Source organism: Toxorhynchites rutilus, chromosome 1, assembly GCF_029784135.1.
Source record: "Toxorhynchites rutilus septentrionalis strain SRP chromosome 1, ASM2978413v1, whole genome shotgun sequence".
NCBI lineage: Eukaryota > Metazoa > Arthropoda > Insecta > Diptera > Culicidae > Toxorhynchites > Toxorhynchites rutilus.
Window position 1 is genome coordinate 170,911,402 of NC_073744.1, and position 26,542 is coordinate 170,937,943.

The following is a 26,542-nucleotide window of genomic DNA, read 5'->3' on the forward strand; positions in this document are numbered from 1 at the left end:
AAAGGTCATTAGACGATCAACCATTCGGCTATAGAGACCTCCAAAGATGTGTATTTTTATTTATTACTGAATGCGTTTTTAGGCACTCTTCCTAAGTGATCTTTGAGTTCATAGTTTTATGTGTAACGTAACCCTTGGTGGTTTGTCCACAGCAGTAAATTCCTTGCCGTACAAATAAATTGTCGTTCATTTTTTTCAAAACATGCTTAAGTTTGTTTACAAGTCTGGACGCGCAAAATAACCTAATTAAATTAATTTCAGTAGTTTCATTCATGTTTCAATTGAGTAATGATACAAGATGACAATTGTTCGGTTCTAATAAGATACAGTTTATATAGTCTTTCAATAATCACCCAAAATTCTCGATGTTGTAATGTATTCCTCTAATTCTCTTGACGAGTGTATATCCGATTGGATATATTGATAATTAATTGTTATTAATTATATTAATATTATTATTAATTAATTATATTATATTATATTATATTATATTATATTATATTATATTTATTGATTATATTAATATATATTGGCAGGGCTTCAAATCCCTCTCTGTGAAGAATTGAAACTAACAGAAAAAAATGGGAAAAAACAGAAAAATATGTTTATATTGCACCAAAGAAATTTAAAGGTCAAAAACAAGAGAATTGGCTAGAGGTAATCTAGCGTTGTGGTTAACATCCGTACCTCTTACACTGAGGGTCCAGAGATCAATTCTCAATCCCGATATTTATCCTTCGGAAGGAAGTAGAGCCGAAAGTCGCTATAATACAGCAAAAAAAATCAAATTAAGAACCTTTGTAATAAACAAATGAAAAATAACTAGAATTAAATCCTAAAAAAGAACCAATCGACAGTTTCTATTTAACTATCTTGCCGAACAGGCGTGCAGAATGGTTTGGTTCAAAATTCTTTAGAATATGCACAAAGCAAACAGAGCTTGCACTGACACGCAGAAGCAAAGCAAGAGAAAAATATTGAATAGGCTACTCGAGTATACAACCGAAGAAGAATGAGATTTTAATTCTATTCTCGCTCCAGCCAGCGAGCAGCCAACGAATTCGCTTCGGAGGGTCGATAGTGCGATGTGTACGGATAATGTCACACTGATGTACAATTTCAATTTATTGTATTCAAAATATTGTGTTCAAATCCGGGAGTGCCTCGAACAGTCGTCGCGTACAGACGTGTTTTATGTTGCTTCGTTCATTTTATATGTTGTGTATTTGATTTCAATTGCATATTGGCGCTATTGCGGCAATGGAGTTTTGTGTTGAAAAAATGACGAATAGTTGTTGTTGTGAATATGAAAAATCAAACAAAGTGAAATCCAGAAAAGCTTCGACAAAATTGGATTGTTTTTGCATTGAAGCCATACTTTGTTCAAACGAGTTTGTTCACGTGTAATGCCAGTGTGTTGGTGAGAACTTTCCGTTTGACTTGCATTCGGTTTGAGTTTCGTGCCTCTCCGTCTTCGTGTTTTTATGGAAGCCCTGTTACAGTGGTGTTATGTGTTCAGATGGGTTATTTTTGAGTGTGTGAAATTATCTGTATTGAGAATACCACAGAGCTGGAATTATGACAACGCTGGGAGAAGCAGCAGTTTGTCGTTTTCGTCGCTTGTGTGTGCGTAGTGCTGAGCGAATTTAGAAGCGGGAGTAGTCTCATCGGAGAATTGGAACCGGTTTCACGCCGGTTATAATGAATGCAGCGATGCGAAGCTAAGTTCCCTTTTCTAACATTCTCCCTCTCTCAATCTGTCCATTTCCCCTTTTGTGTTTTTCTTGGACATATTTGGCACCAACTGAAGTATCTCTTCTGTTCAGTGGAAATGGTAACCGCATTCGGAGGGAGAGGGGGTTGAGTGGCATGATTGATTTTCTCTTCATCGACTCTCTCTCTCTCTCTCTTTTGATCGTAACTTGGCTGTCAAAACGAAATGAAGCGCAAAAGAAACTAATCTATTGGCGATCTAACGTACAAATCTACACCTAAGCGGCGCTGCGGTGAAAGTGATGATGGTTTTAAATTTTGCCATGTGAGCTTATGGAAGGTTTGTACTTCTTTCCATAAAATACAATGTTATAATCATAAAAGATTATTTGATTGCGATGAGCTTGTAAGACATTAAATTCTGCGCAATTTTATATATAACATGTTATTTATTTACCTCTTTCAGTAGTGAAAACTATAAAAATGTTGACAATGGTTGAATTAAAGAAGGAAATTCGAGAGCACAATCAAACACAAGTAGAAAAATGTATGATTCCTGCATGTGAGAACTACCTTGGAAAACCCGGAAGTAAAATATACGTGATTTGTTTTTGAGTTTTAGGTTACATTAGCATAATTTTCTTAGTTCAAAAACAGAATCCAGATGTCTCACCGATCGTTTACGTTTTGTGTTAGATCGCCAATCGGTTTCTATACGAATTGGAATTTTTTGCAGCTGTGGTGTTGATGGGTAGGGGGGTCGGTCGGGTCGCTTGCGCTCCGTCCCCTCTGAGTGCCACAATTCGTGTTGTAGCTTAAAATGTCACAGTGGTAACGCAGCATGGACGCAACAAAGCATCGAGTGTTTTCTCGTTCGGGTCTTATGATTGCATGCACATCCGTAATTCAGTTGATAGATGTTAACCCATAGATACCATCCACCATTGGGTGTTGATATAAATTAAGAAGAAAAATTCACGACACGACGGATCACGTAATTCTTCGTCGATTCGTTTAACGTAGAGAGGATCTTCCAGTTGCCTTCTAGGATAGCCCATTGACACCTTCCGCTGCCGGGTGTTAATTTTTTGTTTTTTTGAATAATTTGAAAAATCCAGATCGAATCGTTTTCTAGCAGGAATATCTCCCAGTTACCTTCTCAGGTAATCCATGATTTCTTTCCGATGCCGCGTATTGTATATTTAAGAATTAGAAAGCTCACGACCCGATGAATTACGAAATATATTCAAATAGTTTGTTTCATAGCAGAGGTATTTCTCAGTTATTTTCTAAAGACTCATTTGTGCGTTCTCGGTTGCTCGGTGCGAGTTGAACATCAAAAAATCCGAGGAATGACGAGCGTACCCATACCGCGGGGTTTGACATCTTATGTGCTACTCGGTACCGAACTACTTCAAAGGTTTTTTTTTTAAACTGATGAGTAGCCCCATACATACAAATCAATTGTGGAATTTCGTGGTGTGGATGCGTTCGTCATTCTTCGATTCGATTTAACTCGCAGTCAATGACTGACGGCATATTGGTGGGCCTTGGAGGTACCCTATGAATACCCTCTGTAGAACATATAAATTTCTCTTGGTTATCTTCTCAGGTTTTTCGAAGATAACGCGGAGAGTTGTTACGATGAAAGGTACGTGTGATATATAAAAAATATATAGATTTATCTCGGTTACCTTCTGAGGTTTCCCAAAGATTAGTCTCTGTTGTCACGAATGGATGAAAAGTACATGCGATAAATAATAGAATTCAATTAACTCTTGAGGTTTTCCTTCTCAGGATACCTAAAGATAATTTCTGACGCGTGTCGTAACACGAGATTCTAGGGTCGATAATTTGCGTTTACATAATCACATCACTTACCTCAGTGAATCCTGATTATTACCTATTCCCACTAACAACTGTCCCTTCCATGATATTCGCTAGGGAACCACGCTATAGAGGCGACCCTTCTGGCCTTCGGGCGGTGAATATCATACTAACATTCCTTCCCTTCCCCTGGTGACTGTAAGGACGTGGCCGGCGTCGTTATTGATCATTTAAAGCTTGAATCACCGAAAATTGCACAACGAGAATGATTTGCTAGTCCCAAGCGTCATTCTGTGTGTTCTTTGTGCAATTTGGTTGGTTCAGGTCAATCACGAAGAGCAACTACGAATTGTACAGTCTACCCAAGCTCAAGCTCAAAATATTGTGTTCAAATCCGACGTGAAGGCTCAATGGATGGTGATTGTTTATACAATACAATACAAAGGGAAGTCAGTCCAGTTGAACCATCTTCATCAGGTGCACGGCCAAATCGCTATGAACGGAAGACAATGCTCTGTGTTTGGTCTAGTATGCAGAAGGGTTTGGTCTAGTATGAGCTACTGAAACCTGGTGAAAGTAATAATACTGAACGAATTACCAAATACTTGTACTAAAGAGCAATGTTGGTGATTGTGTTGTGTGTATGTGTTGGTCTCGCATCATACGCTACCGCTCAGTGAGCGAAACAAATCCGAACATGTGGTAGACAAGTTCGTTCTGTCTCGTAAGTTGAAGGAATAGCAGCTCTGCCGACTAATGATTCACTCTTCACCTTCATTTGAGCACTTATCATACCGACAACAAGGGTTTTAGGGGCCAGTGCATCAAATGTCTGTTTATTGTGATACATACCGAAGAAACATTTTTTTTTTGTTTTTTTTTATGAGCGGCGACTTTTATTCGATCAGTTGTTTTGAATGTCCCCTGTTATTTCATAAAATTTATCAAGTGTAATACATATGACGAATTTCATGCCAACTCGCCTTAGAAGTTGGCAGCACCATCTCAGGTAGCAGTGAAACGTTGTGGGTGTAAAGACATTGGTCATTTTAGCAACAAAATATTCGAAAAAGAATCAGACTACTTTTTGGAAAAAGCCAATTTTTTTTCTTATTTTTTTACAAATAATTATAACTCAAAGACTATGATCCCTATAAAATTCATGTCAAAAGAAGAAATGTAGAAAATTGTTAAAATTTTTACAAAAAAATAGCAAAAATTGTTTGGAAAAAAATTTCGCTGACAAAAAAGTTATTTAAAAAATTAAAGTTCATTTATTTCAAAAACATATTTTTCTAAAATTCCCAAAAATATATATATGAACAGCCCTTAAAATTTCCAACAAGTCGCCCATACATCGAAAGATGGGCACTTTCACAGGAAAATTTTTTTTTGAACAACAACTTTTTCATATTTTCTTTGAAAAAAATACAACTTATCCTAATTTTGTTTAAAGTTAAGATAGCGATATAATGTATTCGACAAAGTTTTAGATCTTGTTAAAATATAAACTTTTGTCGAAAACATCAACTTTCTATCTTTTATAGTTTTTGGAATATATGTCATTTTTTGTAAGAAGACTCCTGAAAAAAATAATGTTTTGCTCGTAACATTTTTGTGTGTAAATTCTCACGTTTGACATGTTTCTAAACAGAGAAAAGTTAGCAGAGCATTTAAAATGCGATAATTCATACAAAAAAATGTTATAAATTGAAAATTAATAGCATTTTTTCAAAGAAAAACACGAAAAAATTGTTGTTCGAAAAACTTTTTCATGTACAGGTGACCATTGTCCATTATATGGAAAACTTGTTGGAAATTTTAAGGGCTATCTATATCTATTTCTTTCAGAACTTTGGAAGTATATGTTTTCGAGAAAAATGAATTCTAATTTTCACAATATTCTGAGACGAACCAGCCCAGGAGGCTGAAAGTCTCAAAAATAAAGAATTAAAAAAAAATTTCACAATATTTTTTTTTCAATGAAATTTTTTTTCAAAAAATTTTCTGATAATTTCTATTGAAAACCAAAATAATTTCCTACATTCCATTCTTCGACTAAAATTTTGTAGGCCTGATATTGTTTTTGTAGGTTTTTTTTTAATTTTGAGTTTTTTCAACTTTTTTTTTCGAAAAATCTTAATTTAAAAACTATAACATCTACAAAAAGATGGTCAGAGAATGAAATGTAGAAAATTACCTAGGTTATCATTAAAAATTATCAAAGAATTTTTTGGAAAAATAAGTTTCATGCAAAAAAAAATTTTGAAAACTAAAATTCATTTTTCTCGAAAACATATGCTTTTAAAATTTTGAAAAACAAAATAAATATAAATAGCTCTTAGAATTCCCAACAAATTTTCCATACATCGGACGATGGGCACATTTACACGGAAAAAGTTTTTCGAACAACAACTTTTTCATTTTTTTCTTTCGTAAAAATACTAGTAATGTTTAATTCGTAACATTTTTATGTATAATTTATAGCAATTTACATGCTCTGCTAACATTTCTCTATTTGGAAACATGTCAAGAACATGTAAAACGTGAGAATTTACACACAAAAATGTTACGAGCAAGATATTATTTTTTTCAGGAGTCTTCATACAAAAATGACTTATATTCCAGAAACTTTAACAGATAGAAAGTTGACGTCTTCGACAAAAGTTCCCATTTTAATAAGATCTAAAACTTTGTCCAATACACTATATCGCTATCTTGATTTTAAACAAATTTAGGATAAGTTGTATTTTCTTCAAAGAAAATATAAAAAAGTTGTTGTTAGAAAAACTTTTTCCCAGTAAAAGTGCCCATCTTCCGACGTATGGTTATAGATTTGTTGGAAATTTTAAGGGCTATTCATGTATATATTTTCGGAAATTATAAAAAAATACGTTTTTGAGAAAACTGAATTTCAATTGTTAAAATAACTTTTGTTTCAGCAGCCTTGGGGAAATCGGCATTGCAAATACATGAAAGTATGGGGGCTTTTGTTCTCACCGAAATGTGTTCCCTAACACAGACTTCAAAACCAAGCACCGTTGGAGAAATCGGGGGGGGGGAATTTTTGTTCCGACTGAAATGTATTTCCCTAACACAGATTTTAAATCCATGGAGCGTAGGGAAATTGACATTGCACATACATGCAGGTCGGGGGTATTTTTGTTCCGACTGAAGTGTCTGTCCCCAACACAGACTTCAAAATCAAAGTGTCTGAGGAAATCGGCTTTGCCAATAAATGCAAACTGCGAGTACGTTTGTACTCACTTGCCTTGATGTAAACTAGAATATTTTTCCATAACACGGTCTCCTAAACATAGGAACCTGGGCAAAGCGTGCAGACTAGACTAGAGGCGAATGAACTTTCAGGTTTAAATCCTCTGTAGTACAGGGTTTTCCATTTCGGGCTTCCGAAAGTATACAGCCCTGCGCTGACAACCGTTTGACATAGATGTCAACCAAAGCGTCATATCGTTAGTTTAATGTCTGCCATTTTACAATATGGATCGTTTTAGCATCGCACAACGTGTTAATTTTGTTAAATTATACTATAAAAATGGTGAAAAACCGGCAAATGTTTTTCGAGCATTACGGACGGATTTTGGTCGTCATGGACGGCCTACAGAGCACACAATCGCTAATGTAGTGCGTAAATTCGAACAAACTGGATCCGTAGCGGATATTGTGAAACCTGTGCATCATCGTAATGTGCGTTCGGCCGAAAATATTGCTGCTGTTGCTGCCAGTGTGGAGGAAGACCCGAATGTTTCGATTCCACGGCGTGCTCAGCAATTGGGCTTGTCAAACACATCATTGTGGCGAATTTTGCATTTGGACTTGCACCTACATCCATATAAAGTCCAACTGGTACAAAAATTAGAGCGTGGTGACCATGGAATGCGTCGGGCATACGTCGATTGGGTGAACGAACAACAGCAGCAAAATGCTGAATTTTCGCATCAAATTTTCTTCAGAGATGAGCCACATTTCGAGCTCGGTGGCTATGTGAACACCCAAAATTTCCGTATATGGGGCTCAGAAAATCCACACGTGATTGTTGAGAGGCCATTTCATCCGCCAAAAGTCACTGTTTGGTGCGCATTATGGTCTGGTGGAGTCATCGGGCCGTATTTCTTTGAAAATGAGGACGGCGAGACGGTAACTGTGAATGGTGAGCGCTATGGCCGCATGTTAACCGATTTTTTTTTGCCACAAATTGAAGATATGGATACGGATGTCATGTGGTTTCAGCAGGACGGCGCCACGTGCCACACAACACGACCGAACATGGCCATATTGCGAACGAAATTTGAGGGACGCATAATTTTGCGTTTTGGTGATGCCAATTGGCCGTCCAGATCATGCGATTTGAACCCGCTAGACTTTTTTTTGTGGGGTTATGCGAAAGACCGTGTCTATGCCAACTCTCCGCAAACTCTTGAACATTTGAAAGACAACATTCGTGAAGTTATGACCGAGATACCGCCCCATATGTGCCGAAAAGTCATCGAAAATTACCTGTTCCGGATCAAGGTGTACGAGGAAGCCCTAGGTGGACATTTGAATGATGTTCACACATAATGGCATAAACCAAACTTTAATTTGAAATAAAAGTTTCATCGAAATTCGAATTCTAAGTGTGTTTTATTTCAAGTTACTTTCGGAATTTAAAGTTGGAAAACCCTGTATAAAAAGTAGAAGTTGAAGTTGTTGATTCATGCAAGCCGGGGGTACTTCTGCACCCGCATGTTTTTTTTTGTACTCCAAAAAGTTTTTTCCTAACACGGATTACAAAAGCGGGTACGAACACAACGCTTTGGCTCAGTTATTCATGATTGCATTGAAGGATATGCCTTCATATCTTTTGCTCATTGAATTTCTACGCATACCATTTGATGATTAGGCAAAATACTGATAACCATTTGCCTGAAGTTCATCAAATCAAGCAAATTCGCGGTTCGAGAAGTCACGAGAAGTTACACTTGAGAGATGCAAACTTCAGAAGGAAACCGAAAGTAAAATAATCGTTTGATAATTCTTCCGTTCTCATATTTTGTCCTGGGCGTCATACTAAACGTAACAGGACTGTCTATAAATTTACTTGTAACTAAGAATAATCTATCACAATGCATGAATTGACCTTACATTACATTATACAATCTTTTTACTCACAAAGCAAATATATTGAATGCAATTGAATTCGAAAATTGTTTCATTCAATCAAAAATTTAATCAATACAAACAAATGATTGCTAAGCCAAGTTAGTCCCGCGTCAACCTTGCGGTTATATCATAGATATAACCGCCCCATTTTTTTTTTTTGTAATTTATTGTGAACATTTTAACAATTTCCTACATTTCATTCTTTGACAAGAATTTTGTAGGTATCATAGTTTTTAAGTTATAAATTTTTGTATAAATTAAGTTCGGGTGCTCGAAGTTTGAAGTGTTTTTCTGACAGATTTTCACAGATAGGGCTCCTCTCCTCGTTCAAAGTTTTTTTTTTATTCGAATGCAAATAAACACATAAACGAACGCAACCTTCATCAAGCCAGGCAGAAACAGATACTATCCATGTCGGTATCTTCGACCATCCGCTTCGCTTCATTGGACGCCCAGCTGCCGAGGTCCTCCCGTTTCGAACCCGAGGACAGTTTTAATTTAATCATTTTTTCACCATCGTTGACATTGATAAGGATAATTGAAACCCTTGCGGCGGTCGGAGATGCGCGAGAATATGGTCTTTGAAGACCAGCCTGCTCCCGAAATTGCTTCCATTTCCTGTTCGTCCTCTGCTTTGTAGGGAAGCTTCCCCTTAGTTGGAGGGGGCTCCACTCGCCCAAAATTAACATCTAATTTACATAGAGGCGGGCGGATCGCCCGGTTTTTTATTTCCCTTGGAAGCGCGCGATCAATTCCTTGCACTGTCTGTCAAATTACGTCATTTACGACGGAGCGAAATTAGGCAATAACGGGGGGAGGGGTAACCCGCTTCGGGTGCGTTCTGTGAACCCGCGCTACATTAGCGTAATTAGTTTGGAAACGCTGTAGGTGAAGCCTCCGAACGAAGCATTGATGTGGCGGGAAAAAGGAAAATAAAAGAAAAATCCCGTCGGCAAATCAACGCCAACGCGTTTCTAACGCGCGGTGGATCTCGAAGGGTTTTGTCACGGCTTTTCATCTATATTCATGCATAAATCTTAGGGGAACGATTCTATGCTGTTTCCATTTCAATGTTTGTGATAGAATTGGAAGCTTGCGAGGAAAGCACCATAAAATTCGAGGACGATAAGAGGGGGAAACTGTGAATTTGTTTCATCCCGAAGTTGTCTGATTTTGGGGGTGAAAATAATTTCGAAAAAAAACATTGAATCGGGTTCCCGTTTTCAACAAATTCTATTAAATCTCACTCATTCCAAGCTCTGGATTCGACCCTGCCATACCACCTTCTTCGTCAGGAGTGAGGAAGCGAAATGAAATGCGCCCCAGCAGTTGATTGTGATGACAACTTGTCCAGAGGGCAACACACGGCATATGGAATACGTTTGCCAAGTCTGCCAACCGTCGTGCCGTCGTCATCGTCTGCTCAAACGATAACGATACGAGGATCTCTGCAGCCCGCCGCGATAAGCGGACGAGGACAACTGTTTCCCCGGTAAGACTTCTTGTGTCTTCTTCTGCGGAGGGTAGTTGGAATCTACAATGCCACACAGTACAAATGATAATAAATTTCCTTCCGTTCTTTGTCTAGCTTTCTTCAGATCCTTTGGAGGGCGGGACGGTGGGGGGGAAATTTATTCCTCCACTGTATGCTCCGGGACGAACGCGAAAGAAGCTAGTAGCTAGATGATGGAGATAGCGAAACTTCCCGTGTGGCTCGATTCCGGACCCCTAATTTGCCTACGTGGCACAAACGACTTGTGGAGTAATTGAGGGTGACGGCGGAGCGATACTTTGCTCTCCCTTTTTCCCCGGCCCGGCTGAGCGCATCCCGTCGTGTGTCCGTGGGGTAGGATTGCCGGTGAAAAGCGGCAGTTTAAACTTTTGAATTGATGGTAACACTTTGAAATGTTTACTCTACAACAGCAGGAGTGGGTGGGAGACAGGCAGGCAGACAGCCAAGCGGAGCCTCGCCGATGCCACAACGTGGGCTTAGGGGGCTTTTCAGCGATGAATTTTGTCTGTGCAGCAATCACCGAGAAGTATTCCAATCGCGATAAGATCTGGTTAGTTTGTTCGGTATGAGGCTTTCCGCGGTATTTTCGCTTTGAAAATGTATCGCCGCCGTGCGGGATCATCATCATCATCATCATCATCGTTTTGCCATCGTACCTATCCTCTATGGGAGGACCGTTTCACGCCGCGTACATTCGCCGCGGATCTTATTCTCCGTGGGTTCTTTGAAGGCAGCAATTTTATGTTCAAAGCGATCTACTACTACTACTACTACTACTGCTACTTTTGGTCGAGAAGGGTCGTTTATACGGCTTTTTCGCTGAAAATGATGGGATAACTTGAATGGGGAAGGGTTTTGAACGCATTGAATGTCTTTGCAGTTTCTGTGATGTATAAAATCTACGTCGTTAAAAAAATATTATTATCAATATGCATTGTCAGATGATGGATTTACAGAAGACACTGTCAAAAATAATCATGCTTTGCAGCTTATATTTATTTTAGTACCGGTTAGGATGTTACTCGGGAAATTTTTGAAAGGCTTCGCTTTCATTAAGTGTGTCTATTTTAAAAAATACGTACAACAAAAACAACTATTCTTGCTGTGAACATATTTTGGTGATTTTAATAGGATCGGAAATTCTCTAAATTTGGTTTGATACGTTAACATTACAATTCGCTAATTCATGAATTCCACTCGAAAGCTTGTGGAAAAACGAAAAAATCGAAGCATTACCATTTTCCCATACATTTGTTCCGTGCATTTATATGCTCCCTACCCGTGCAGTTAACAATGAATTTTGCGCCAAGGTATAATGTGAGTATACTACTGCGAATCTGCGAATTCTTGAAGAAACCAAGTTCAGTGCAAGCGCCAACAACAAGGAAAGTATAATAAGCCCCACATAACGAACATTGAAAATTATTAACTGCTTTGTTGCAGATCGTGATCCCCTATGCCTTCCAGGAATTTGTCGGTGAGGGACATGCTCCTGATCTTTTGTTTTGGTTATGGCCAGAGACACCAACCTTTCTGATTTTTCGGGATTTCCCAGGCTTTTTGACACGTTCCCTGATATCCTGACAAACTCTCAACTTTGCGTAATCTTTCAGAATTGGACTCTTTCAGTTTTCTGTACTTTTTACTATATCAGAATGAAAGTTATCCATAGTAAATATACTGAGATCCCTGTCAAAGTTTTCCTGATTGGAAATGAGAACATAATGTATAGTGCTTATACTAAATTTATGTTCTTCGGTAGAAAGCTGTACAGGTCGGACTCGATTATCCGGAATTTTTCACTCGATTGTCCGGAGTATTTTATTTATGATTTTCGGAAATTTTGAATAATTTGTATAATAATTCCATATTGAAAAGTTAATATGAGTATCAAATCAAAGAATGCAGTTGTTTATGAAAAATGCAAATCCAAAATGGCCACCACCACAAGATGGCGCCATATATTAGGCTGTCAAAAAAGTCCTGCGGTATTTTTTTTTTTTTGAATTTTCATTTGTTCATAAAATTAATTACAATCATCTGTTTTAAGTCAAATATGCGCCGTTTTGTTCGATGACTTGTTCCCAACGAGATGCCAACTTCATAATACCCCTGTTATAGAAGCTCGCTTCCTTATTGGCAAAAAACTCGGATAGCCAATTTTCACAGGCCACTTTTGTGGCTAACTTCTGACTACCTCGTTCGCCATGGAAAAAAACAGGTGGTAGTCACTTGGTGCAAGGTCCGGACTATACGGCGGATGCAAAAAAAAACCTCCCATTCGAGCTCCCGGAGCTTCTGGCCAAAGAAGTGTGTGGCCTGGCGTTGTCCTGATGGAAGACAATGCGGCCTCTGTTTATCAAATGTGGCCTCTTCTTCATGAGTGCTACCTTCAAGCGGTCCAGTTGTTGGCAGTACAGGTCCGAATTGAGCGTATGACCATAGGGAAGCAGCTCATAATAGATTATTCCTTGACAATCCCACCAAACACACAGCAGAACCTTCCTGGCCGTTAATGAGGGCTTGGCCACCGTCTGAGCCGCTTCAGCGGACTTCGACCACGACCGTTTGCGCTTCACGTTGTCGTAAGTGACCCACTTTTCTTCGCCAGTCACCATCCGCTTCAGAAACGGGTCGATTTTGTTGCGATTCAGCAGCGATTCACATGCGTCGATACGGTCAAAGATGCTTTTTTGCGTCAACGTGTGTGGCACCCATACATCGAGCTTCTTTGTGAATCCAAGCTTCTTCAAATGGTTAATAACGGTTTGATGACTTATCCCCAGCTCTTGGCCGATGCTACGGCTGCTACTATGCCGGTCTTTCTCGGCTAATTCAGCGATTTTGTCGCAATTTTCGACGACAGGCCTTCCGGAGCGTGGCGCATCTTCGACGACCTCTACACCAGAACGAAAACGTTGAAACCATCGTTGTGCGGTGGAAATGGAAACTGTATCGGGTCCATAAACTGCACAAATTTTATTGGCAGCATGAGATGCATTTTTGCCTTTGTCACAGTAGTACTGTAAAATATGTCGGATTTTCTCTTTATTTTGCTCCATATTTGCGACACTATAACTCACGAACGACTTAACCAAACAAAACACTTTCAAGGGCTATATTATAGCGCGCAAAAATACCTTTCCAACAAGCTATAGTATGACTCGATACAATGAATACAACTAGAAATACGCGCTTACAACGACACCTCGCGGAAATACCGCAGGACTTTTTTGACAGCCTAATATATTTTATTCACAACCCCATCAATATGGGTATCGAATGAAAGGGCTTGACTAGTAGAATACAGTTATTTATGAAAAATGCAATTTCAAAATGGTGTCGTTTTTTTTCAAAGCCCCATCAATATGGGTATCAAATGAATGTGCTCGACTGGTAGAATACAGTAGATCATGAAAAATCCAAATCCAAGATGACCGCAGTTCCCAAATAAACAATTACTTGTTAATGGTTCCATCCAGCTTGCCCTGTTTGTATATAGGTTTGAGTGTTTCATAGGGTTGTCCCACGTTAATGGAAAATTGATCCCGTTCCTGTTAAATTATTGATCTGAAATTTGTAACATACGTTTAATTCTACTGTCATTATAAAACTGCGTGTTTTATGATCTTGAAAAAATCTATTTGGCCGCCGCTAAAAGATGGCTGAATGGCTTGATTTGGAGAATACACTACCCTATGAACAACATAAATTCGAAAAGGTCGCCGCCACAAAATGGTCGACTGTATTTTTAGCAATCTCCTCAATATTGGTATCAAATGAAATGATTTGACTGATAGAATACAGTATATCATCAAAATATTCCGAAAAAGCTGGATAAGAAATAAAAACAAAAAAAAAATTTTTTTTTTAATTGTTCTAATGTAGAGAAGTATACTAACGATACAGATAATTTACTAAAAACTAGAAAATAAAATAAGTAAAAAAAACTTTTTATATTAAATGGTTTAATGTACTAAAAGCTAGAAAATAGTTAGACAAGTAGCAGTTAGTAGTTATCACATCCGTTCCTTCATTAATCTAGGGCAATGATGAGACAAAAATACAATCGTGGGGTATATGATGAAACAACTGACTGTGGATAATGGAAATCCAACGTTTATTTCTTACCTAAATTTCTTCGGAATATTTTCATGATGTACTGTATTCTATCAGTCAAATCATTTCATTTGATACCGATATTGAAGGGATTGCAAAAAATACATAGTCGACCATTTTGTGACGGCGACCTTTTTGTATTTATGTTGTTTATTATGATTCGTGTTCTACAAGTCAAATCATTCAATTATTTTTTACGACGGCCAAATTGAATTTTTCAAGATCATGGAATACGCGGTTTTATAATGACAGTAGAATTGAATTTATGTTCCAAATTTCAGATCAATCAGTCAACAGGAACGGGATCAATTTTCTATCAATGTGGGACAACCCTATAAACATTCAAACATACATAGAAACAGGTGAAGCTGAATGAAACAATTTAAATTTAAATTTTCACTACACAACGAATGTCAAAACAGTGCTAGATAATTGCATGAAACCAGAATGTCCGATGAATTCGAGAAAGCTAATTACGAGATTAAGTTTGAGGAGCAACATTACCTTATATGACGAGTAGCCGCAGAGTTATTGACAAAGGAATACGATTCAGAGTGTAATATTACTCAAGAGAAACTTTTTGAGTTCCAAGTCAATATAAAAAGATTTTATACAACATTTGCTCGTCATATTCAAAGTAGAATCAACTTTAATGGTGAAACAATGGTAAATGTCTGTATAATCGATTCAAATAACATCAAAATTAGGAGGCGATCTGGCGTAGCGGTAACATCCGTACCTCTCACGCTCAAGGTCACCAGCTCAATTCTCACTTCCGCCATTCTTCCAAAAATGGAAGTGAAAGTGACGAACCAGCGAAAATGTGTTGAAAGTCACTATAATATAGAACAAAAATCGAAGTTAGAAAATTGGTGAGTAAAGATTCTTTCCAAAGTATGGGCAATTAATTCGAACAAATTCTGAATATAGATTATAAACGATCAAAAAATCTGCAAAATTCTCTCAATGGCAAAAACTTACGACTCTGTGAGCAGGATAAAAAAATACCTCGAATAGTTAGCGACAAGAAAACAAACCTGATCTGGGAGGATTGAGTTTTCAAGCTGCGTGAGAGATGGTAAATGACTATAGAACAAAAGTGAGCATATAAAATTGAATAAGTCATGTGAATAAGTCTGCGTGTAAAAATGATACTTTTGTTTTCCCAAAAAATCGGCACAAACGTTACGGACAACCCAATACTAATTATGCTGATTTATTCTTTTCAGAGCTCTGATTTTTATTCCATTCTTCCTGATTTTTTGGAAATTATTATTGGCCATAACCAGGGTTTTATGGCTTATACATTATTCACAAAACACTATCGACTCTTTGAGCCAAGTATTTTAATCAAAAACAGTCCATCCCCATGTTATGTTACTTTTATAATAGCAATTTTGTTTCAGAATTAGATATCATGTACTAAGAAGCTCACAACACCATGTACTTTAAATTCATAAAATCAAACTCATCTTAAAGTACAGTTATCCTAGATTGAAGTGTATTGCTGTTCTCACATATAGCTCATAAAGATTAGAACTAAATAGTTCAAACTCATCAATTTAATTGTTGATTATAAGGATTCCCTAATATGTAGTGTCTTTTTTCTTCAGGCATCAAGGGACAAAGCTTCTTGACGATGTTTACTTTCCTCGCCTGTTCAATTTCTGTTTCGGATAAATTGAAGCTGAGTGTTGATTGAAGGATAAATGTCGGATTTGGTGAACAGCTGCACTCTTCTAAATGCTCCAAACGAAACGAAACACATCTTGTAACAAAACTCAAAACATCCTCGCGTAAACTGAATCTGTTTTACTTCGGATAATTTCGTACGGCATTAAGTTATTTAACACGGTTGGTTTCAATTGCATTTTGAATTCGAAAAAATCGGTGCTGTCCATAATTATTACAATCGAGTTCTCAACTATGTTAACCTGCTCGACTCATGCTACAAAGTTGGGTAAGTATGTGAATTCTTCTCCCTGATGTTTCGCTGAACAGCAGCATGTTGGAGAAAACAATTGGTAACAGATTTTCACATACTTTGATAGATGAACGCCAATCGGTTGTGGAAATAGCGATTTAAATTTGCTGTTTCCAAAACAAATTGGCGTCGGTGGCATAGCTTGAATAAAATTGCATTTTTTCAAAAATCAAGCCGATGGCAATGTTTTTCCATCAACAATACACATTTTGTACAGATCAGATTTTCGCAATGTACGCGTATGTTGATTATACATGCAATTTTACAAAAAGTCTCGTACTGAAAATTCTTACCTCTGGCGCTTGCGTCACTTTGCGAGATTACGGCAGTACTGCTCTCTGACAGGAGCGAAACTACGTAATAGGAATCACAAGGGCTGTGCTTTTACGCTCTGATCCGTGTCACTAAGTTAACATCGAGTGGAGCTTAAATTGCAATATTTCCGCTCTCCAAAGTGTTCGTTCACCTGTTGCAGTGCTTGTTCTCTGAATTTGTATCTCGAGCGAGCAGTTTATGCGTGACTGAAATAAAACCCTCTTAACCCTCACAGTGGTACATAAAAAAGTGCCTCGTCGATAGGGAAGCACACAAATGCGCAAAACATTTTTTTGGGAAAATGGGAATACTTCTTTTTTTTCTCTATTATTACTTTCAACGCATTTGGTTGGTTCGTCAATTTAAGAAATATGCGGACAAGTGAAAAGTAATATATAGCGAATCATCAAATCCATTCGCAGTAAAAATAGTTATAAGAACCCCTATTCCGATGGGATTTAGCAATTTGATCCAAATCGACTTTTGTGTACTAAAATCCGCTCGACTCAAATCCAGTCTACATGTGCAAAATTTGGCCTTTATAAGAGACAAATGTCACAATGGTATTAGTGGAGCAATCAACCCTTTGCGATCGTTTGTCTGCTCTCAGCCACCACAGAAAGGATTCATACTAAATAGTTTATTCAATGATGTAACACTTATTTTTCTAAACGAATATTAATGTCTAGTGAACTTTTTCACGAATGTATACTGACTAATCCCGACCGCAAAGGATTAACTTTATCGAATTAACAGATGTATTGGTATTATGTGAATACCGTAGTCCTGACTATTACCAAACTATCTTTCCATGAAATTACTAGCAGACGAAAACTTCATCAATTATCTAGAATCATTATTATTATCGTTCGTTATTTGTCACCAGTTGCAGAAAATGTGTTACTCTATTCTAACGCGCGATAATTCCAATAATTATATCAATAAGTCAATCAATGATATATTCGCCACAGTTCATTTTCTCCGCCAATTCACGACTGGTTTGGCGGCCGTGGTCCTTGAAAGGCGATTTGAGACCTTCTTCATCGAATTCAGAAGGGTCGTGTCATCGACGTCAAAATTGTCATTTTTGAACCATTGCAAACCATTTCCGTGCTGTAGACCATCTCCATACAGGTCGCAAATGTCCCGGACTGCTTCGGCAGCTTTTTGACTCGATGAAAAGCAAAGAAGAGCAGGTGTCGATGTTGTAGATTTTTGCCTCCTATAAAACACTAAAAAAAAGTAAAAGTAGGAAATCAAACAACTCAAAAATGCAATTCATATAGTTTTGTAGAGCAGAAAGAATTCTATCGAATGAATACCTACGTTTACCTAATGAATACTTATTGCTAAGCCCAATGTTTTTCGGAAGTGTGTTTATTTGACTCTTAAACTTAAACTTTATTTTCGTTTTGACGTAGGATTACGTCTTTCGGGAACATATTGGGGTACAAATTGATAATCGAAAATCGAGCACATCGTAAAAATTGTCCAATTACAAACGCTTATTGCTCAATCATTTCATGATGGATTGATGAAATTTTTGCGTCAATCGATTTCGACACTCCATAACAATTATTTGTATGGAATAAAATAATATTTGTCACCGAACTAACTATCGAATAATTGAATAATCTCAACCCCTATCCTAACGGAAATACACACTTCTGATTGGTCGAAATTGACGACACATGCGGCGGGTCCCTAACAGAGACATCAAAGCCAAGCTACCTAAGGGAAATCGGCATTGCAAATACATGAAAGTAAGGGGGGAGCTTTTGTTCCCACCGAAATGTGTTCCTTATCAGAGAAATTAAAACCAAGCAGCCTGGGGGAAATCGACATTGCAAATACATGAAAATAGGGGGTAGTGATCCCCGATTTTTGAAATTAATCGTTCATCAGCTAAACGAATACTTTTCAGCAGTTTGTTATTCGATACGATTAATCGCCCCAAATAATCGATTAATCAATTAATCGTCACACTGAAAGGAATAATTAGTTAGACTAATATTTCTCATTTGCTAGAAAGCCATCTAGAATCAAAAACGTGTTCATTCCGCCTGATAGTCAATTATCATCTTTTACGCTCCCCTTAACTCGTAAACGAAGCTCAATTCGCGTTGAAGGCATTGAGTTTCCTTGACGAGCTCAGGGGAGCGTCAAAGATTCTGAAGTTCAGGATAAAACTGCAGCGGCCGTCCTTTTTTTTCTCTGGGTTTGGATCGATTAATCGACGTAAATTACTCGTTCGCTTCGATCATTGGTTGCGCAGTATTCGTTCGATTAACAATCGATTTCTGTAGGAAGTATTCGATTAATCGATTAATCGAACAATTATCGGGGATCACTAGTAGGGGGAACATTTGTTCCTACCGCAATATGTTCCCTAACAGAGACATTAAAACCAAATCATTATCAAAGAGTTTAACGATGTAATTCTTCAAACATATCTGAAATCAACAGATAGCCTAACGGAATCCTACGTCAACTATGCGGTCGTGTCTCGGACACAACCTTCCTGTGACTTTTTTCATCTAAAATGACAGCACACGATGCTCAATACCAATCTCTGTCATACAAATGAAACACAAATTTCTGTATTACTCGAGAATTAATGAAGCAAATGAAGCCAAAATGGGTATATGGAGGTTTTAGGGTTCAATAAATGTTTCTATGGTGGTTAGACACTCCACCCCCCTCTCTGCCATACCAATTGTTGAAAAACACATCTCACTTTCGAAGACAAACTATATCCAATAACTATTGTGAGGCCATCACGATGTGTTTGTAAACAATTCCATTTTCAACCGTTCCTTGTGAGAACACAAGTGTGTAGAAGTAGAAACCAACTGTGGTACATGAGTTGGCTTATTGTTTCTATACTTGAACATTTGTATAGTTCTATATCGTATTGGCAGTGTGGCCAGATGATATAATTGTAATCTTTTGTAAACTATTAGTATGATTAGTAATAATGTATCACTACACCAACATGTAGTCTTTCGACCACTTAGGATAATGTAGACGAATAAAATATAATCAGTTGAAAACCAATTTACGATTGTGTATTAATTATAGTGGTTAACTATAATTCAAGGTGGAAATCTCAACAAACACAAATTTATGCATTAATCGGGAATTAATCAAGCAAATGAAACGAAATTTGGCATGTGTAGGTTTTAGGGTGCAATAAATGATTCTATAGTAGTTAGATACTTCTCTTAGGGAAGGGTGGTTGGGGGGATGTCTCTGCCATACAAATGAAACACAAATTTCTGTAACACTCGAGAATAAATCGAGCAAATGACACCAAATTTGGCCTGTGGAGGGGGGCAAGAAACATTTCTAAGGTGGTTCAACACTCCTCCCACCGTTCTAAGGGAGGCTGCCATAGAAATGAAACACATATTTCTGCATAACTCGAAAATTGTTCTCACTCAGAAAGTCGTAGATTAGACTTCTTCCTTCAATTTGCTATGTTTTTCACGTTCATTTAACAAAAACGACCCAGTTCGAGCCGGAAAAGCTTTTACAAGAATTACAAATGAACTAATTCTTTTTCGGATCCACGACTTCGCAGCGAAACTGAAATTTTCTCTTTCGCGTCAATGCTAAGAACTGAGTTCAATCCATTGGCTAAGTTGAAAGATTTAGCCTTAGACAGACTTAGAAAGACTTAGTAGATAAAGAGACCAGAGTAGGAGATCGCACTCTGAAAATGTAATCAGAGTTCAAACATATTTTCTTTAGGATATTGTCGCTTTGTTCTACGAGCGAAGATCTGAATATTTGAAGAAACGTAGAACTAATTATTATACTCACTCATTACAAACTGTCACTAAGTCACTGCAATAATGATTTATTTTTTATTTTATTTCCAGGTCAGTGGAGAAATGAATCAGAGGGTCAACAAAGGATGATATCTTCCCTTCCAATGCCAGGTAAATTATACTCATAATTGCGATATTTTTCCGTCGGATCGTAGAACTAATGTGTGACAGTTATCCTTCCCGAGAAGACTAGCTTTTTTAAAAGAGCTTCTGCACAGAGGTTTAGTCACTCTGTCATCACTCAAGCTACAAAGTATGAAGAGAATGAGAATTACTTGAACAAAAAAGTTTGAAAATCATTAGGTAAGATATGTGCACAACAAAACTTAGCCAAAGAAGCACTCGCAGTGAAAATTCATTTAGATTCATTTCCACAACAAGGAAAGTTTTTCATAATATGGGAAAAGTTGACTTTCAATTCACATCAGAGAACTTTTAATTCATCGTTTCGTATCCAAAATTTATCCGTTAATCAACATTTTAATTTCTCCCGTGTTTCATCAGTTCTCATCATCGTTAACAGTTTACTGTGATTGCTTGGTAAGTGTTTCGCAGTTGACTATAAAATATAATCAAGTGTAGTGTACCGTTTTGTCTCACATTTCGAACACTTAAGCTTTGATGGTTATTAAACAGTGCCTCAGTACTCAAAATGGTACCCCTTTCACGAAATTAATTTGATTTTTGGATACAATAGAGCCTTTATTTTCATTTGACTACAATAAAATTGATTTACAAATACATATTCATGGTTAAAAACTAAAAATATGTTCAATCACTTTTGTCTCAAATTCCGAACAGCAAAAATGCACTTTGCAAATTTGGAAAATTGGAATTTACATTTGTAATTAATGATTGTTTTTGTTTCTTATAGTTTACATGATTTCGGGACCAAGGGCACTATATCGGTGTCGATACCTGTAAATGATGTTTTAACATGAAGTCTATAACCCAAAGAATGTCAGATTTATGAATATAAAATTATTTGTGACATTAAAGTTCATTAAACAGAGGGGGTCTCCGTAGTCACATTGGTTGCGCGTTCGCTTAGTAAGCGATCGATCGTGAGTTCAAAACTCAGGGCCCCCATTGACCATCTTTGTGTTGTTACAGAATAACTACGTCCACGCAACAATCATCAGCGATAGAGATCGATCCACGGTCGAAATAAGATCGATTTATCCATACAACTGCTCTACTCTGCAAGAAACCTCGGGCTGCTGTTCTATAAATAACTCAACAATGGATCAACGGCTGTCTCCGCTGTCCAGTCTTAACTGGATAATGGAAGAACAGATAGAAAACTCTTACGCCTAAATGGCTACTGTGTAAATGTGTACCATTTGCAATGGTATAGAAGGGAATACTCTAACGCCGAAAAATGGCAACTGTGTAATGTGCTAATTATAGATATGATAAATATGTGACATGTACACGATTAAAATTCGGCTCTGTTACAGCTAAAATGCTTATGAGCCTAAAATAAAACAAAAGAGATAAAAAAAAAGTTCATTAAAGATCACACATAGAAACTTGATTCATATTCCGAACACTAATTTTAATGAAGATTTCTGTATAAAATATCATTTTATTTCATCCATTTATTGTAGGTTCTTACCATTTCTAGCACTTAACACGAAAACAACAAACAAAATAGTTGAAAAAACTACAAAAACTGAAAAATTAACGATGCTTGTTTTTTACAGAATTTGCTAACGCAAACATTTTATCATTGATTTTGACTGTCACTTTTTTGCAAATGCTTAATTTTATAAATTATAGGCTCTATCCTGTAAATGATAATAAAATGAAGGCTATAACCCGAAGAATTTCAGGGTTTTGATTATTCATCATTCAATTTACATTTGAAAATGACGTGTTCGGATTTTGAAGCATGCGTAGAAACTTGATTCATATTCCGAACACTACTGCAATATTAACTTTAATGCAGATTTCTGCAAAAAAAAAATATTATGTTTTTTTACCCATTTATTGTAGGTTCATACATTCTCTAGGACTTAACATGAAAACAACAAACCAAATAGTTGAAACAACTACAAAAACTGGAAAATGAACAATGCTTATTTTTTGCGGAATTTGCTAACGCAAACACTTTATCATTGGTTTTGACTGTCACTTTTTTGCAAATGTCTAATATTATGAATTATAGACTGCATCGATACCTGCAAATGATGTCAAAATGCAGCCTATACTTCAAAGAATGTATGTGTTTCTATTATTCAATTATATATAACATAACAGTTTAGTAAATTTACATTTAAAAATGAAGTGTACGGAATTTGAGACTGTTCGGAATACGAGACAAAACGATAATTTTCGTTAAAAAAATTACAAAATAATGTGTCCGAAATTTGAATTCAATCTGTCCGGAATTTGATTTTTTTTGTATAAATAGTGTCCAAAGTTTGATTCTTATTCGCTTCATTTGAAAAACATTTTATTCGATGATTTTTTTATATGTTCAATCAAATAGGTACCAAAGTAGTTTTTTTTTCAAACTGGCGTACACGATATCTCAAGCTCTACTGAACCGATTAATGTCAAAACTATATGGATACAATCTGCAAGCATCTCTCTATCGCATGAACTTCTAAAAAATAATATTATTAAAATTTTACTATTTTTTAAAAAAATCGGGAAACGTAAGAAAAAACGTTTTATACCGCATTTTGTTTTTCAAACGGCCGTCATTTTGCCAAAAAACATGTTTTTGATTTGTCCGAGGTTCATGCGATGGCTACTTCTTTACTGATTAAGAATCTGTTCTATTTTTTTGTTTCAGATAACCAGAAGGGCTGGAATCGTGTACGCCATGGCACAACTTTTTTTTTTGAATCCTCTCACTCCATCAGCTCTTAACTATTAAAGTTATGAATATTTTTTCTCCGTTCAATTTTTGTTTTATTGTTAAAAAATACATGAACAGCTTTTTTTTCTAAGTTGCATTAGGGTGACCATGAAAAAGCGGGGTTTTTTGCTTTAACTTTTATACTTCAAATTCTACATCAAAATTGTCTTCGTACGACTTTTAGAGTTTATCAATATCAACATTTTGCGATGCAGAACTTGTCAACATCTTAATCCTACTCAAAGTTATTGATGCCTTTTCACCCGAAAATTCATGATTTCAATTTTGATTTACTCAAACACGAAAGATAACATAGTTTTTGAAATCACACATCATATAGAGTGAAATGTGCGCTTTCAAATGCCGACAATAAAATTTGTTTATGTTTGCCCCAGAAAGAATGACAAACAATTGAAGAGAGCGTATTTTTTGGGAAGAAATATCAATAACATTGAATAACATTGAGTGAAGTTGAGATATTGACAGGTTCTGCATCGCAAAATGTTTGTATTAGTAAGCTCTAAAAGTCTTTCGAAGACAGTTTGCATTTAGAATGTGAATTATAAAAGTTAGAGCAAGAAAACGGTTTTTTTTTTTTTGAATGGTGACCTTAACGTAACTTAGAACAAAGACGCCATATCAGCAATTCCAAATGAAATCGTCCTAAAAATGCAGATTTTAAAAACTTGTATTTTTGATTCCGATGAAAGTGTGTATTCCGTTTGGGTTGGAGGAAATATGAATTTTTCACAGCAATTGGGAATTTTTTGATCCAAGCGTAACTTTTGAAAAGGGCGTATCTATTTTAGTAAGAGAAATCTTTGATAATTTATATCTCAAAAACCATGAGTCGTACCGAAATAGTGTTTTAGAAAGAGTTATAGAGTATTGATGGTTGAATATGAAAAAAATGTACACTGAGAAAAAAAATTAGTACTCTTTTTTTTTATTTACAAAATACAAATTCAATTTGCAATATCCAAAATACATATTTTTAATTTTTTTTTTATTTTTCATACAAAATAGAAGTCATGCAGAAAATTCAAAAAATGGGCTGTTAAAACTATTTTTGACGAACTTTATGGAACATCGAATTTTAATGAATTTTCGAATTCGAAACTTCGAATTTTTGTATGTTAACATTCATTTTTAGCCACAAATTATGAATCCTGATGTGATTTAAAACAAAAAAAGGTTATTATCAATCTCCTTCTAAATGTAGCCATTCTCGAAATATTTAAAAAAATATTTCTGATTTATTGTCTTTTTATAGTAAATAATTCCTTTTAATATGTTTGTCGTGTTATACCGTCATGTTCATGAAATTTTATGAATTTGCTTATAATTTCCAACAACTTTTCCAAATACATCATCACGGTTCATTTTTTGACTCAAGCGTAACTTTTGAAAAAGGCATATCGATTTGAGTAAGAGAAATCTTTGATTATTTATATCTCAAAAAATATGAGTCGTACCGAAATAGTGTGTTAGAAAGAGTTATAGGATATTGTTGGCTTAATTTGAAAAAAATATACACTGAGAAGAAAAATTAGTACTCTTTTTTTTTATTTACAAAATAAAATTTTAATTTGCGACATCAAAAAATATGTTTTTTTTAGTATTTTTTTCAATTTTTTCGTATAAAATAGAAGGCTTGTAGAAAATTTAAAAAATGGGCCCAAGATGGTAAAACTATTTTTGACGAAATTTGTGGAACATCGAATTTTTAGGAATTTTCGAAACTTGGAATTTTTGTATGTTAGTAATTATTCTTAGCCACAAATTATGAATTCTGATGTGATTTGAAACAAAAAAGGTTATTATCAATCTACTTCTAAATGCAACCATTCTCGAGATATTTAAAAAAAAAATCTAATTTATAATCTTTTTTAATAGTAAATAATGCCTTTTAATATGTTTGTCGTGTTATACCGTCATGTTCATGAAATTTTATGAATTTGCTTATAATTTCCAACAACTTTTCCAAATACATCATCACGGTTCATTTTTTGACTCAAGCGCAACTTTTGAAAAGGGCGTATCGATTTGAGTAAGAGAAATCTTTGATAATTTATATCTCAAAAAATATGAGTCGTACTGAAATAGTGTGTTAGAAAGAGTTATAGAGTATTTTTGGCTTAATTTGAAAAAAATATACACTGAGAAGAAAAATTAGCACTCTTTTTTTATTTACAAAATAAAATTTTAATTTGCGACATAAAAAAATATGTATTTTTTAGTATTTTTTTCAATTTTTTCATATAAAATAGAAGTCATGTAGAAAATTTAAAAAATGGGCCCAAGATGGTAAAACTATTTTTGACACACTTTGTGGAACATCGAATTTTTAGGAATTTTTGAAACTTTGAATTTTTGTATGTTAGTAATCATTCTTAGCCACAAATTATGAATTCTGATGTGATTTGAAACAAAAAAGGTTATTATCAATCTCCTTCTAAATGCAACCATTCTCGAGATATTTAAAAAAAAATTCTAATTTATAATCTTTTTTAATAGTAAATAATGCCTTTTAATATGTTTGTCGTGTTATACCGTCATGTTCATGAAATTTTATGAATTTGCTTATAATTTCCAACAACTTTTCCAAATACATCATCACGGTTCATTTTTTGACTCAAGCGCAACTTTTGAAAAGGGCGTATCGATTTGAGTAAGAGAAATCTTTGATAATTTATATCTCAAAAAATATGAGTCGTACTGAAATAGTGTGTTAGAAAGAGTTATAGAGTATTTTTGGCTTAATTTGAAAAAAATATACACTGAGAAGAAAAATTAGCACCCTTTTTTTATTTACAAAATAAAATTTTAATTTGCGACATAAAAAAATATGTATTTTTTAGTATTTTTTTCAATTTTTTCATATAAAATAGAAGTCATGTAGAAAATTTAAAAAATGGGCCCAAGATGGTAAAACTATTTTTGACACACTTTGTGGAACATCGAATTTTTAGGAATTTTTGAAACTTTGAATTTTTGTATGTTAGTAATCATTCTTAGCCACAAATTATGAATTCTGATGTGATTTGAAACAAAAAAGGTTATTATCAATCTCCTTCTAAATGCAACCATTCTCGAGATATTTAAAAAAAACTCTAATTTATAATCTTTTTTATAGTAAATAATGCCTTTTAATATGTTTGTCGTGTTATACAGTATACAGTATCCAATATGTATTTTGGATATTG

At 35.7% G+C, this 26,542-nt stretch overlaps 1 protein-coding gene across 3 annotated transcripts in view; it reads left to right on the plus strand.

Moving 5' to 3' along the window:
- Window positions 1-26,542, plus strand: part of LOC129762160 (probable serine/threonine-protein kinase DDB_G0282963) — a 581,734-nt gene that overhangs the window by 381,920 nt on the left and 173,272 nt on the right. For 2 of the 3 annotated variants that reach the window (XM_055760168.1, XM_055760170.1), the window contains exon 2: window positions 20,519-20,578. The exons of the other annotated variant lie outside the window; for it this stretch is intronic. The gene's annotated coding sequence lies outside the window, so the exon portion shown is untranslated. The remainder of the gene's footprint in view (window positions 1-20,518; window positions 20,579-26,542) is intronic. 3 annotated transcript variants of the gene reach the window in all.